Source organism: Pogoniulus pusillus, chromosome 9 (genome assembly GCF_015220805.1).
Source record: "Pogoniulus pusillus isolate bPogPus1 chromosome 9, bPogPus1.pri, whole genome shotgun sequence".
NCBI classification, from domain to species: Eukaryota; Metazoa; Chordata; class Aves; order Piciformes; family Lybiidae; genus Pogoniulus; species Pogoniulus pusillus.
The window spans coordinates 22,166,553-22,180,755 of NC_087272.1; the positions used below are offsets into that span (position 1 = coordinate 22,166,553).

A 14,203-nucleotide genomic window follows, 5' to 3' on the forward strand; every position below is an offset into this window, starting at 1 on the left:
TAAACCTGTTCTCTGTTTGCCATTCTCCATGATTGTTGTGCTTGTGAGGGGCATTACTTCTGACTTTGCCCTGACGTGCAATTTTCCACCTCGTCCTCTGTTGGCTGAAGTAGCTTGGTATTGCCCAGCTCTCCAGACTCTCTGGTTCACTGCACATCTCTTAACACTTCACAGCAGTCCAGTGCATATACACACAGTGTAACAAGCATTCAGTGGCAAAATAGAAATTTATGGTCCCTTCTAAGCCTGAGAGATTCTATTTAGCAACTAGCCTTTCTGATGGTCAGAGCATTTTCCAGACATCTCTCTGAATAAACACCCTTTTCCTGCAGGTATCCTGCAAAATATCCATTTTTCTCACTTTTCTGAGAGTCTGGAATTATAGCCTTCACTTGCTGTTACACAACATCCAGGATAAAACATTCCTTGGCAATTCAACTATTACTAACTTCTTTTAAAGGGCCTGGAAGAGCTGGAAACAACGTTGTGCAATCTCTATCCAATCACAGAATGGTAAGGTTTGGAAGGGACCTCTAGACATCATCTAGTCCAACCCCCTGGCTAAAGCAGGTATGCCTAGATAGTGTGTCAAGCAGGCAAAGCAGCCTACAAGCTGGGCTGATAGGCTGTTAAGAGTTTGATGAACAAGGCAGAGGTGTCTAATTTCTACGAATCAAGGTCATATTCTTTGATTATTGTTAATTTAGGAAACATAGTTCTCTGAAAAAAAATGGGCAAATACTTTCTGGTGTATGCATTCAAAGTATTATACAATAGACTATAATTAGTAATATATACATTATAATAAGTAAACTTAAAACACTCCTGTGCTGACTAGTCTGAGATAGTTGGCTTAGTTATTATTAAACAAGAACCACAGAAGCTTTGACCAACTTACTGATTCATTAAAATAATGTTTTCATTCAAGACATGCTTAAAGGATTTACAGAAAGCATATACCTGTAGATTACTGGACTGTAATTAAGAAGATGAACTATGGAATAAAAAAAAATGTACACCTCTCCTATTTTATATTTGGATGTATTACATTACAGAACACAGAGTAAAAGATTGCTGAAGTACCATTAAAAAAAAAAACCAACAAATCCATGATCTGAATGAATAAATACCTCTCAGATGCTACAGCATTAGTGTTTCGATTTGTTGTACATCTGCTGTGAGTGGGTGAAGGACTGGACAAGCCCAACAAGCTGCAGGGCTGCCCAGGCCCATACAACCACTCACTGTTTCCACAGTCCCAGCCACACCAGCTGTGTAATATCAACAGAAAGAGAAACCACTGTTTTGTTCTCCATCAGAGAGCACTGCTAGCTCTAGTAAGACCATAACTCATAGCTTGAACAGCCACTTAAATAAGAGGAGTGGAGTGATACAACAGCGCAGGCAAAACAGTCATATATGTGTTATAGTCCTCAAGTTACTATTTCAATGCTTCCTTACTCGTGAGCATGTATTTGATTCTAGTAAAAAGTCATATAAGTAGAGATTGATTTGTCTCCTTCCACACCAAAAAAAACCCTACCCCAACCTATAAATTCCCAGTGCCACTGGTTGTTCTTCTTGCTACAGCTGATAAGAAAGTTCATCCCTGATATCCCCTGAATATGGCAGAGTTGTGGTAGGATTTAACTGGACACAATCTAATTTTCATTTATTCAGGCAGCTGTCTGAGGGAACAGTTGAACACTGCTTCTGAAGACTTCTGAATGTCAAAACTAGCAAAAATAAGAAAACTGTAAGCATAAACTGATAATATTTAGCTGTTCCTTGTCTACACAGCTTAAATGGGTGCTGGGTTCAAATGCCCCACCCAAAAAGGAAAAAAGAAAATCAAATCCTGTTATTTTGTACCTAAACTGTTTAGGACTAAATCCTTGCAGGCAGTTATACTGAATAGACTCTGATGAATATCATTATGGATCATCATAAACTGATGATTGTAACAACAGAACAAAATAGAAGGGGGAGGGGGTTACAAAACCTAAAAACTCCTATCAAGCCCCTAGCAAGGCTGGAGTCAGTAAAGTGAAAGGCACTACCCTTGGCATGGGAGAGGAAGGAGCAAAGAAAAACATTAATTAAGAAAACAATAAAGAGCTTGAGATACATTAAACCCATTGGGCATTATTTTTGACATAGCCTAAAGCACAGTATAATAGAGGATTCTCCTATTTTCATCATTTAAAGTTCACAATCTGGGAAAATCACTATGTATAAAGAAATGAGACAGCCTTATGTGAATTGTTGTATCAATTATCAATGTCTGGTAGCATCAGGTGCAAACCTTCAAGGGAAAAATTTCTAAAGAGCATTTGTGGGATGGACATACCAAGAGAGTAGTGAGACTTGAAGCAAGGATAAAATAAAGGAGAAGGGATGGAATCTCATTCTGAAATCATTGTCTTGTCCCTGGTAGCAGGGACAAGAGATGGACGGCACAGTTATGCAGCAGTTATTAATGCACCTTTATTTAAAGTCAAACTGTAGCATTTCATCGTGGGAAAAGGGATGAGTAGGCTGCATGGGTTTCTGCTTTGACTTTTCTTTTACTTCAAGGCTGTGTTGACATACATATTCCTGCCAGTCTGGAAGCAGAAGAGCAGGCAAAGTTGGCTTCTACCTAACCTCTCCTCTTCAATGCACATGGGTAGGGAAGAGTGAAGGCAGTTCGTGATCCTCTTGGCTGGGCAGCACCTTGCACAAGACGGAGGCTGCTCCAGGAGCAGCAGCAGCTACAAGATCTTATACTTTAAATAGAGCTGTATATTAGCAGCAGTCATTTGGAAGTGCTTGCAGAGTGCAGCCACCCACTGCCTGTGTTTCCTTCATGTAAAGCCTGTGACAGCACCAGCACATGCAGCAGCTCTGTACTTGCTGGTGCCACTTAGATCCTTGTTTCTCTGACTGGTAATTCACTGCATCAGTCAGATGTGTCGCCTGGCTGCACAACTGATAACGCTAAGAGCTCTGGTCAACAAACTGCCCAGATGAGTAGAAAGGAGGCATCTGTGCACACCTGATCAGCAGCAAGGTATCATCCTTGATTTTGGAGGGGATGCACAAGAGGGTGTCTGGTGGGGTGTATGTGTCTGGATTACTCTAACTAGATTCTCTCTTTTGACTTTCAGTATTGGAGGTAGTGGAAATCAGGATTTTAATCTTTTTTTTCCCTCTACTTAAGTGACTCTTAAATGACATTCACCACTGTCTTAAACACATCTCTTGATTTAGAACTAATAAGCTTCTATTTTTAAAGAAACGCCAAATTAAGCTTTCATTCAGAGGGAAGCAAAACTTGACAAGTAGAAGGAAAGCAGCTCGCAACAGGCAGGCAGATAGACAAGTGGGAAGAGCTGAGAGCATAGCCAGGGGACTAAACCCAGCAGTAGCACCTGCAAGATAATACTATGCAACTCTTTGGCAAAGAGGTAGCTCAGTAGCTACTGCCTGAACTAGACAGACACTGTGTCTGGATTGCTTGGTTGTTTTCATCTCCTTGCTGCTTCTCAGAACCCAGATTGAGAGCAAGAAGCCAGTCATCATCCCCTCAAAATTCCTCCTTAGGCCACCCCAAACACTTCAGGTGACCCAGGAGGGTCCATGCTGGCACCAGTAGCACAGAAGGCTGCAATTAGAAGTAACTGCTACCACCTGAGCAGTCTCCTAGCTTATATAGATTGACTTAGAGAGACTTATTTCAGCTGTTTTGCTTCAGGTGCTCCTGCTTGTATCTGCTGATTAGTGACCAGCTATGGTTCCACCATTTTTATGCCAGGAAACCTGTTTTTGCAGCACTCTGAGAAGCCAAGCTTCTGGCTTTCCCAGCAGTGGGACATACAACTGAAAGGTGATGACAACTCAAAATAAGGTCAGTGACTAAGCTGTGTGATGTTGGCAAGTCAAGCGTCAGTACCATAAGGGAGCTCATGAAGTCATTTGCATTTGTCTCTTAGACTAAGAGCAGGAACTGTCTATTTAACTGTCTCTGAAGTAGCAGCTGGGAGGGGATGAAAAGGTGCAGACAAAACTGCAATGCGGTCCACTGAAAATGCAGATGGTTTTGCTAGTAAAAGCTTATGAATATTGTACCAACAGGTGACACTAGCCAGCTGGCACACAGTTCTCAAATAACCATGAACATAAGACTAAAAAACTCATGGCAAGCTGGATTTGGTTTGTTTTGCCTAAACAGCATGTTATAAAATTAAGATCTGCTCCCCTGAACTTTTAGGAGCTCCATCCTGCTTTTTCAGTGCTTTAGTGCAAAGAAACTGCAGCCTGCTATGCCTTCCTGGCCACTTGACAGGGATAATGGTGCAATGTGTGCCTTGCCAAGCAAAAGCATAATGTCAGTGCTTCCCATCCCACCTGTCTGTCAGCATACCCAGTGGTGTCACTGCTCTACTGTTGTGGAGGCAGAAATTAATGCGGCTGAGTCAGGAATATATATAAAAATACTATTATTTTCCTGAAACCCTGCCCCCAAAACTGTATACAGAAATTAATTTAGCTTAATTAGCAGACTCAGTTTCCTTGAGAATACATTAAAAAGGGTACCACAGATAAATTTGGCTATTTTAGAAGTCAGGAAATGGAAGAGGCGAAGATATAAACACAGCTTTTCCCCACTATTAATCCAGCTGAGCAGAAAGTTTACTTACAGGTGAGTTAGGCTGTCTGAAAGGGCAGTCCAGATGCTTGTCCTTGTCAGCTCTCCCTCTTCCAAAAGACATCCAGAGGCATTAGGCCTATTGAGCTTGCACAAAGGGTGCTTACGGTGGGGAGCCGTCCTAAGGAGGGACGGTTCCGGCCCTCAGGAGCTTGTCCTTCACAGCGCCAGGGAACTCTCTCTGCAGGAACTATCCAGGCCGGGAGAACTCTAAGGCAGGCACCCCAAGGCGGGCAGCACCCCAGTATTTATACCCTTCCTGGACAAAGAGTCGAGTTAGCGCTTCGTAGGCACGAAGAGCACAGCCAGTCCCCAGCCGGATCCCAGCGCAGGCACTGCACGGGGCACTACCCGTGCCGGAAGGGCCCTTTGCTCCCAGCTGCTCCAAGCCGGCAGGGTGCGGTGGGGGAGGGAGGCTTTTCCCGCCTTTCCTCGCCCGTTCAGTCTACGGAGTGAGAGGAGTTCTGGGGCATCCAGGACATGTACTTGTTGCCATTTCAGCTAAGACAAGGAGAAGATAATTTTTTGCAGTGCCTCTTAGGCTGACAGGGAAGATGGTATGGCCTAGATGAGTTACAAAGTTTTTTTCTGAATGCATAATTAGAAGAGAGTTTAATACTGAGTTAAAAACTTTGAGTACAAGATCTTGCCTCCTCCCTCTTTCTGACATAGCTTTTACACTGAGAAGTGCAAAGTGCTAGAAGAGCACATGTTGATTTATGAGATACCATATTGCAGCTTACAGTAAATGAAAAGCAAAACTCAGAAATGTCACGTCCTCTGCACTGGCTACTTTAGGTATAGGCAATGTTGATTAACTTTTTTCCATGCCAGAAATCTTCAGTCTTTCATCTGACCCATTACTGAGATGATCTTCAGCTGTTTTACTCTTAATAGTTTGAAGCTGTGCTGATTCTCAGGACAAGCTGGTCAATGCATATGCAATGAAATTAAGGAAAGCCTGGCCATGCCTAGAGTCCTTCACATTTTCAGTTCCCCAGAAAGATTCCACCAAAGCAGAGCTGGAGTAAAACATTTCCCTTTGAAAGCACATGTTTGAAGCAAGGTGAACTGGAACATTTTCCTATTATTTGCCTGCCACAGTATTCTTTATGTGGTGTCTGAGCACAGTGGTTGGCATATGCAAATATTTGGCTGACATATGCAAATCCTGCAGCTCCTTTTGTAAAACAGCAGGTTATATCAGTAATAAAGAAAACACTTTGCATTTCGGTATGTGTATGCATTTAAAGCTTACAGCATTCTTTTAACTGAGGTCTTCGTTTATGTTCTAAATAATTTTCTTTAAGGATAAGAGTTTGACTGTCTGGTATCTTTGTATTTATAGTCTTCCAAAAAGAAGTACTGATTTAGAAGTGAGTTTTTAGAACATGTGGCATGTAGGATGTGTTTAACTTCTTGTAGAGTTTTGTAGATGTTTTTCTGTTGGCTTTTTTATTTTAATAGATCAGCATTTTTATTCAATCTTCTGTAGAGGGTTAACCTAAGCTGATAAGTGTTCTGCTTTTCAGCAAGGTAGAAAATCTGTCTTTTTGCCTTCATAAGTTTAGTGGTCTTAGAGCATTCACTGAGCAGGAACATTTTAACTGAAAATAGGTCATAGTCCTTCTGTTTCTCTCTGGCTTTCAATAAATAACATTTTCCACAATTACAATCTCGTTGATCAGCTGGAGGAGAAAAATCTCTATACACTATCTATTTTTCCAAAGATCTTGTAGAGGTAATAATGAGTGAAGGGAGGAAGTGACAGAGTGTAAGAAAGGATAGGAAGAGCCCAGGTAACCCCCAGCCCTTGAAGGGACTCTCGCAGTCCCTTGGTGTCACTATGTTGCGAGAGCAGTGAACTGCTGGCTGCAAGGACACTTTGTCCTGCCATCACTACCGTGTGTCTGCTCCCACAGCTGTATTGCAGGCCTCTCCTTATGATTGCAGTGGCAACAGTTGCATAGGTGATCCAAAGCTTACTTATGTGGAGATGTTCCCATAAGCAAAACCAAACCCCAGCAAAGGTACTCGGGCTTCTCTGTGCCAGGCAATTGAGAATTGACAAGGTGTTTGCTAGTTGTTAATGAAGTACATTTTACAAGGAGAACATCTGCTGAGGCTTGGCTTCTCTCGAACAAGATGGACTTCATGGAGCTGCTGTAACTCCTCTTACAGACGACACTACCACTTGCTATGCTGAAGCACATGCACTTTGCCCTGGGTAAAGATAATTAAGTATAGAAGAACACCCAAAGTGGACTTTTTGAGTTACCAAATTCACAGAAAAGTAACTTGCTCCGTAAACCACATAGCTACCTATCTGCAGCAAAAGATGCCGTGTCAGATAACCCAGGCAGTGTAGATATCCTAGCAATACCTGAAGGCTTCTCTTAATTGCTGCTTGACTTGTGGCATTGGTGTCTCAGAAGAAAGTTCTCTCATCTTTTGACTGGAGCAGAGGCCCTGGCTCCCACTGCCATAGCAACAGAAGTGCTTCCTGCTGAAAAAGCCATCTGAGTCCAGGAAAGGTCACCAGCGACCTTTAGAAACCCTGGGAAGCTATATCCTGAAAAGAGGATGAAGCTGCACAAGTGTGAAGCTGGAAGGACAAAACCGCTTCACCGGTGGCAAGTATCCAAAGTTCACCAGTTTACCTCAAAAAGTACATTTTTCATATACTTGAGCTGACTTTAGGGCTATTTGAGCTCTGCAGATTTTTTGAGTAGAATGGAGGGTGCCAGGGTTGAGGAGTGAAGATGGGAAGATTACAGGGTTTTACAGTTGTCGCAGCTAAAGCTACATGAAGCTGCAAGGCCTTATGGAAAAGCTGAGAGAAAATAAAAATCTTTCCTTTGGCTTCTTTTCTGCACTCTCTCACTCCAGTGTTTGGCAGAGCAGATGTAAAACACAGCACACTGCTTTTGGGGACACCGGTTTTAGCCCCAGATCTGGTGCTGTCAGAGATGGCTTAGTCCTACCACTTACTACAGGCTAAATTTATGGGAACTGTTGGGTCCATTTACCAGATCCAAGCAGGATCATTCTCTAGTGAAAGCTTTTTAAAGAATTACATTTTTTAATGCACCCTGTCATGCTTAAGGCTGTATATGACTACAGGAGTTCACTCTTGCATGTTTAAAACATTTATATAACAGTTCCTTAAACCTGTATAAACTACATCTGATTATAACTATTTTGAGAAGAAAAGCAATTTTCCCCTCAAAAATGTATTAAGGCTGCTGTGCTTAATATAAGGAAGAGGCTGAATGTACAGCAGCAAACATGGCCTGGCTCAGTGACCTGAAATGCTGCTCTAGACAAGAAATAAAAAGCTTGTCTTCTCCCAGTGCATGCTAAGCAAGGAGGTGATTTGGAACACAGAAAACTTTTTCTTCAAAACAGAAACATTTTAAACTACTTGCAGAACATGTTTGGTGTTGAAGTTGTATAACTAAGAAGTTAAGGATTTGAAAAATTTAAGCATAATTGTTAAAAGGAAGAAATAGAGCCATAGATATGAATAAAGCTTCTAAAACACCTTAACACATGGAAATACTCAAAGCTCTTATCTAGTATTTATGCTTTATCTCTCTACCTGTTGTTCAGCTTTTCATGTCAATCTGTAGTACATGTTAATCTCATAACCCAAACATCTTCCAAGGTCTTTAAGAAGTTTACAGCTAACCTTTCTTCCTTTTTTTTTCCCTGTAGGAACTGTTAAATCAAATCAGTGAGTATTGCTGTCTTAATTATGAAAAAGCCAATACACTTGCACTGGTTCAGGCAGTGTGAAGAGGCCCAGCACAAGCCTTAGTTATCAAATGATAACTTATATATGTGACTTCATGTTAACAGAGTCATTGTAACTCACTATCCCATAATCCCTGAGGAAAGGGTATGGCAAGTGACACCATGTGTGAAAACCTGTATGTGTACTAAATAGCTTTTTTTCTCTTCCCTCCCTTCCAGGAGACTTGCACAGCATTGTTAATTCTCCAATTATTTGCAATCGTGTTTCACATAGCTAATTATTAATAGAATCGGATACTTAGCCAAAAACTGCCAATAAGGCAAAAACTTGGAACTCAAAATGTAGTAGTTGGAGGAGGCAGTAAAATAAGATGGTTTTTTTTTCTTTAATGCAAAATGTTTCAGTACACCTTTTGATTATCTCTATAAAACACTAGCAGGATGAGAGGTGATGTAGCTGTGCCAGGAGGGCTGGTTAAGGAGGAAGAAAAGCAGTAATACGTGATTGTTCACTGATTCACATGAAGGTGTGCTAACCTTGTGCTTCAGATGGATGGCTCTCCTGCAGCACCCAAGGAGAGCACACACAGCAGCAGATGTGGAAGAAGAGTGCCAGGCTTACCACAGGCAATGCAAACACTTTCAAACCAAGCAGCAGAATCAGCGTAGCCAACCCATCTTGTCTGGCACAAACAGCTGGCCACGTGGCATGTTTGGCATTTCTCTGTTACAGCATTGGTACGATGGTGCACAAAGGCATACGAGCACAGGCTCAGCAAACCCAACCCAAATCACCAGATCAAGCATAATGAAGGCAATAATCAGACACTAGGTAGGCTTACTTGTCCTCAACTTGATGTGAAATAATAATACAAAGTATAACAGACTATGAAATGGTTGTGGCAACCAATGCAAAACAAGGCATTTCAGATTAAAATTCTCAGTATTGCTAGCTTGAAAAATGTGGCACAGGAGTCTAACATTTTGGATCGGACAGAAACTTTACATAAGGTATCTACAAGTCAGTGCCACGTACATTTTATGCAAGATATCTACAGCTTCCTGCCCTTTATCAGTGGAAATGTTGGTCAGAAAAACAACATGAGTTAAAAGAATGTGTGTTGAATACGTAGTGCAAATATTTTATGCATACAAATGATAAGTGCAGACTGGAGGTTAACTGGACAAAAACTGCAGAACATATCAGCTGCTGTTAATGACACACCCTTAGGTTATGAAGTTGCATGTTAAGGATAGGTATTCCTACCTAAGAACTAAAGACGCATGCTCTGAGCACACTATTTACAAGCTAGCAGCACAAAACCTGTTTTTTTTCAATATCTTTTAACTCTAAAGAGTAAAGGGAGTCATGCACACAAATCTCATTATTCTGAAAGCTGCTTAGAAACTTTAGCCCTCAGAGTCAAAATACCACAATGTATTCAGAAGTACAATTTCAAAGAGTTGCAAATGCTTCTAACAATTAGCTAATTAAAAAGGAAAAAAAAAAAAGATTTAAAAGGATTTAAAAGGAAAGAATTACAGAGGAGTTATATGTTAAGCAGGAGGTAATTGAATGGGATTGAGGGGGTACAGTACGAAGTGGATGTGGTTAAGGCATTTGCAAGATTAGTTGAAGAAAACTCTAGTAAAACTTAAAGTAGGAAGCCAAATCCTTGGACAAATGAATATAGTTTCTTTGATGTATTTAAAGCTGCATAATTTGTACATACTCAGTATCTGACCTATGGACCTTAAGAATGACTGTGTAAAAATAGCAAGGAAAGCTTATTAAAATACAACTAGAAAAAGTAGTATGTAATATTTGATGCACAAAAGGAACTGCAGTTTTCAGAGATTAAATATCCAAAGGTACTGAACAGGGCCGTGGGGGTGGGGAAGGTGGTTGTAGTTGTGTGTGACGAGAAAAGCTCTGGTATGCAAACAATACTGACTGTAATTAGCGCAGATACACCTGAAATTCCTGCAGGCTTGTTGTGCCCATAGAAAACTCAAGTAAAGAAGGTATGTGTGCATGTAGGTGCGCGCTTGAGGTCTCAACTTCTCCCAGGATTAAGAGACTGTAAATACATGCACCATCCTGCAGTGGCAGACTGAACGGGTCTGGACTAAGCACTGAGCAAACACAGGATAAGGATACACAACAGACAGTGTACAAAGCAAAAAGATAGCAGAGAAAGATTATAAATAAAGAACTGAACCAGGTCAGCACAATGTTACCCCAACTTTGTACTCCCTTGCCAAGCCGACAGAGATCCTAGGATCTTTTTGTTATTTTGCATACTGAAATGTCAAAACCAGAAGGCAAGCAAATTGCTGTCCTGACACTAAGCAGATTCATTTCTAAAATGAATTTTATTTCATTTTCATTGCTTCAGTGAGCCACTGCTATGGTCAGAGCACCGCCAGCATTGAGGAAGAATACACAAGCACCAGGACATCCGTAGCCATAAAAAAATACTGTCAACAGGATGCATAAAATACATTGAACCTGAAACACATCATCACGGGAGAATGAAGAAAACCAGAAGCAACAGCTAAGCTTTTCTGGGCAGATCAATTTGCTTTATGCCATTCTTTTAACTATGCTACTTTTAACTATGCAACTTTAAAAAGTTGGACAGAACAGTTCTTCAGAACTGTGACACCCAACAATGGACACCAGATCTTTTTTATGTCAAAATAAACAAAAAGTGCTACATCTTCTTCACCTCGTTATAAAACTCATCAGGACAATGATCCCCAGAACCTCTTAGGCTATACTTGGTTGAAAGATGGATGTGTTCAGACAGCTGTGTGAAAGTTTGTCTTTTTGATTTCTACTACTCCTTTAGAGTTCAGGTGTTGGCACACTTAATACCAAGACTGTTGTAACAAAGGCATATGCTGTTGTATGGTGGTGAGGAATTTCAAAGTCATAAGCTTGGGTAAGGTGAAGATATCCGTTAATAACTTTGCCCATCAGAAGCTCTCGAATCATGAGAACCATTTACTGGATTCATCTGCCTATTCTTTGCCTTTTATATCAGGTCACAGGAGTCACTAGCAACAAATTAGTATTACTCTAAAGCACTGGAAGGTTCTTTGATCACTGTAAGAAGCTTCTCCCATTCCTGCAAGTAGCAGAAAGAATACTGCAACACCAGAAGCTTTAAAAGGTCTGGCTTTTTCTTAAGTCTATGCAGTGAGTGTAAATGCTGACATTGCACTGGCCCTCTCCATGCACTGTCTGGCCGGGTGAAACACTTGATGACTATTGTATACAACTGAATTGAGAGAATCATTTAAATGTACCCAGATAATCCTAGTGTCAATTTATACCACAGAAAACAAGCTTTCTCTTCTGTTTGTTTGGTTGTTGGGGGGTTGTTTGGTTTTTGTTTGTTTGTTTTTAACAGGGAGAAGACAGAATGACTGACCAACAAAAGGGCAGTATCAGAAAATGAAGGATTTGATGAAACCTCTGAATGGTCGGAGAGGAGACCATTTTCAGACGAAGCAATTTCTGGGAGGCATGCAATGAACTATTTGAATTTTTCAACAACAATTCAAGTTGGGCAGCCACTCATAAATAACTTGAAAGCCCTTTTTAAGATAATGGCGTGCATTTTACATGCACTATATCCACTTACTATTTCAGAGAGAGCAAGTAATATTGATCGCTCTAAGTTAATAGTGCACCTCTGTCTGGATTGCAAAGCAGTATCTACTTGTCTAATTAACTTCCATAGGTATTACAAGGAAAATTATGACTAATGGAGTCTAAAATCCAGATTCCTGAATGTAGGGAATTGATATAGCAAGAAATACAGCTAGAAACAAAGAGTCATGAGGATAAAGATGAGAGGCCCACTCCTATGATGAAGTCCCATGTCATTATAACAGGGGACTTCAGTAGAAGAGGAATAGGAATAGTGACAGCTTACACTAATTTGGTATACTAGGAACATCAACAGCCTGGTGGATTTTTTACCTGTCAAAATTACATTATTTTATTTCCTATCTGGGGGTTCATCCTAAAACACTAAGCACAAGAGAGCGGGATTTGGCACTTTAACAGCTTTGGCTATGGGATGCTGCTGGTGTGTTCATTCTATGTCTAAGTGATTTCCTGCTTCTAATGTGAGCTAAAACATAAGATAACTTCTCAAACATGGTATGTAGATGTGAGGCATGTTAATGCAGGTATGAGCTGACCCATGACCACTCATTTGAAGGGCAGGTAAATCTTAACTCAGGCAAAACTTGATTTGGTTGATACTGATTTGACTACTGCTCAAATGAAACTTTAAAAGTATGTTTTTCAATGTAGATATTTTAACGTGTTGGTATCTAGCACTCATGAATAGCATTTTCTTTAGTAATTAACTCACACAGAAGATAAAAACAAGTATGTGAAAATTTTGCATCTTATTTGCATGTGTAATATTACATGATTGTGAAGGTATCAGCAGACGCATTTAAGTGAGACTTATGACAACAGTGCTGTAACCAAAGGCAGTGAAAATGCTTTTGATGTTTAATTAAAGCAGATTGTAAGGACGTAATTTAAAAGGCTGAGGGTGGGGTTAAAAAACATATCTCGCCCACTACAAAAATGTCTGTGCTGTTCTTGGCCTGTGTTTTAAAGTGCATATTAATAGATACCCAGATACTTGTTCTGCAAGTAGTAAGTTGCTTTCTCATCCAGAACTTTATCATCAGGTATGAAAAAAAAAATCTGGCTTTGTGCCTGCTGGATGAATGCATGTTTATAGGACATTGAGTTAACAAGTCACAATACTTTGCCCTCAGGATGCAAAAGTAGTGCTGCTTGAAACAACCAGCACCTGGCATAACTGCATATATATTTAGCAATGCTAATTAATGCTCTATTTTTAGTACTGTGATTCTGTGCATCACTATTGTCAGATACAGAACATGGATGCAGCATATCCTTTCTTCATTAAGAGTGATGGGGTAGTTTTCAGTGGTCACCACTCAAAAACTGTTCTAAAAATCAGCTCCACAGTGACAGCTCATCTTGATTTAAGCACAATTCCAGGCTCAAGAGTGTGTTTGCAAACTGTGTAATAATTGTAGTGACCATGAAAGATTTATGACAGCAGTTTAGAGTGCACAGTTTATACCCTTAACTTCTCTCAGTCTGCAACAGGGCAGAAACAGGTGGAATCCTAAATTATTTTGCATTTCTCCTCTATTTTCTGATCTTAGCATGATTAAATGCCTCATACTCACAATTAGCTTAGAAAAAAGAAAACAAGCATGTGATTCTTTTGAACAGCAGCATCAAATTCAAAGTTGAGAATGCCATAGCTGTTAAGTTTTATCTTAAAAGCAGTTGTCAGTGAGATCTTGACTTTATTTAAATCAGTGGCAACATTCCACTAATTTCAAGGGAAGGTGTTCACCTCTACTGAATACTTTATATCCTAAGGGCTCTGTAAGTTGTTGCATAAACATTACATAGTAGGATGATGAAAAAATACTTCCATTTGCCTCTAAGGAAGGGAAATTATTTACCTAAGGTAGAAATCTTTGCTGCCAGGTTTCTGCAGGAGAAGCTGTCAGAGGTAATCCAGCAGTGATGGAATATTCTGGGATTAATTAGACATGGCCTAGATACACGCCAGTGAATATCGGAGCTGACCTAAATGTTGCAAGGAACTTTGCTTCTATCTCGTTTTTTCTGTTAATCAACTCTGACACTAAGGGCTTAGCAGGGCAAGTTTGAAG

The 14,203-nt window shown here is 40.4% G+C and overlaps 1 long non-coding RNA gene across 1 annotated transcript; it reads left to right on the top strand.

Moving 5' to 3' along the window:
• Positions 1–2,687: 2,687 nt before the first annotated feature.
• LOC135178202 (uncharacterized) lies at positions 2,688–11,464 on the top strand. Its single transcript, XR_010303422.1, has 3 exons — positions 2,688–3,052; positions 3,737–3,889; positions 10,846–11,464. It is a non-coding gene; the product is annotated as an uncharacterized LOC135178202 (long non-coding RNA).
• Positions 11,465–14,203: the final 2,739 nt, after the last annotated feature.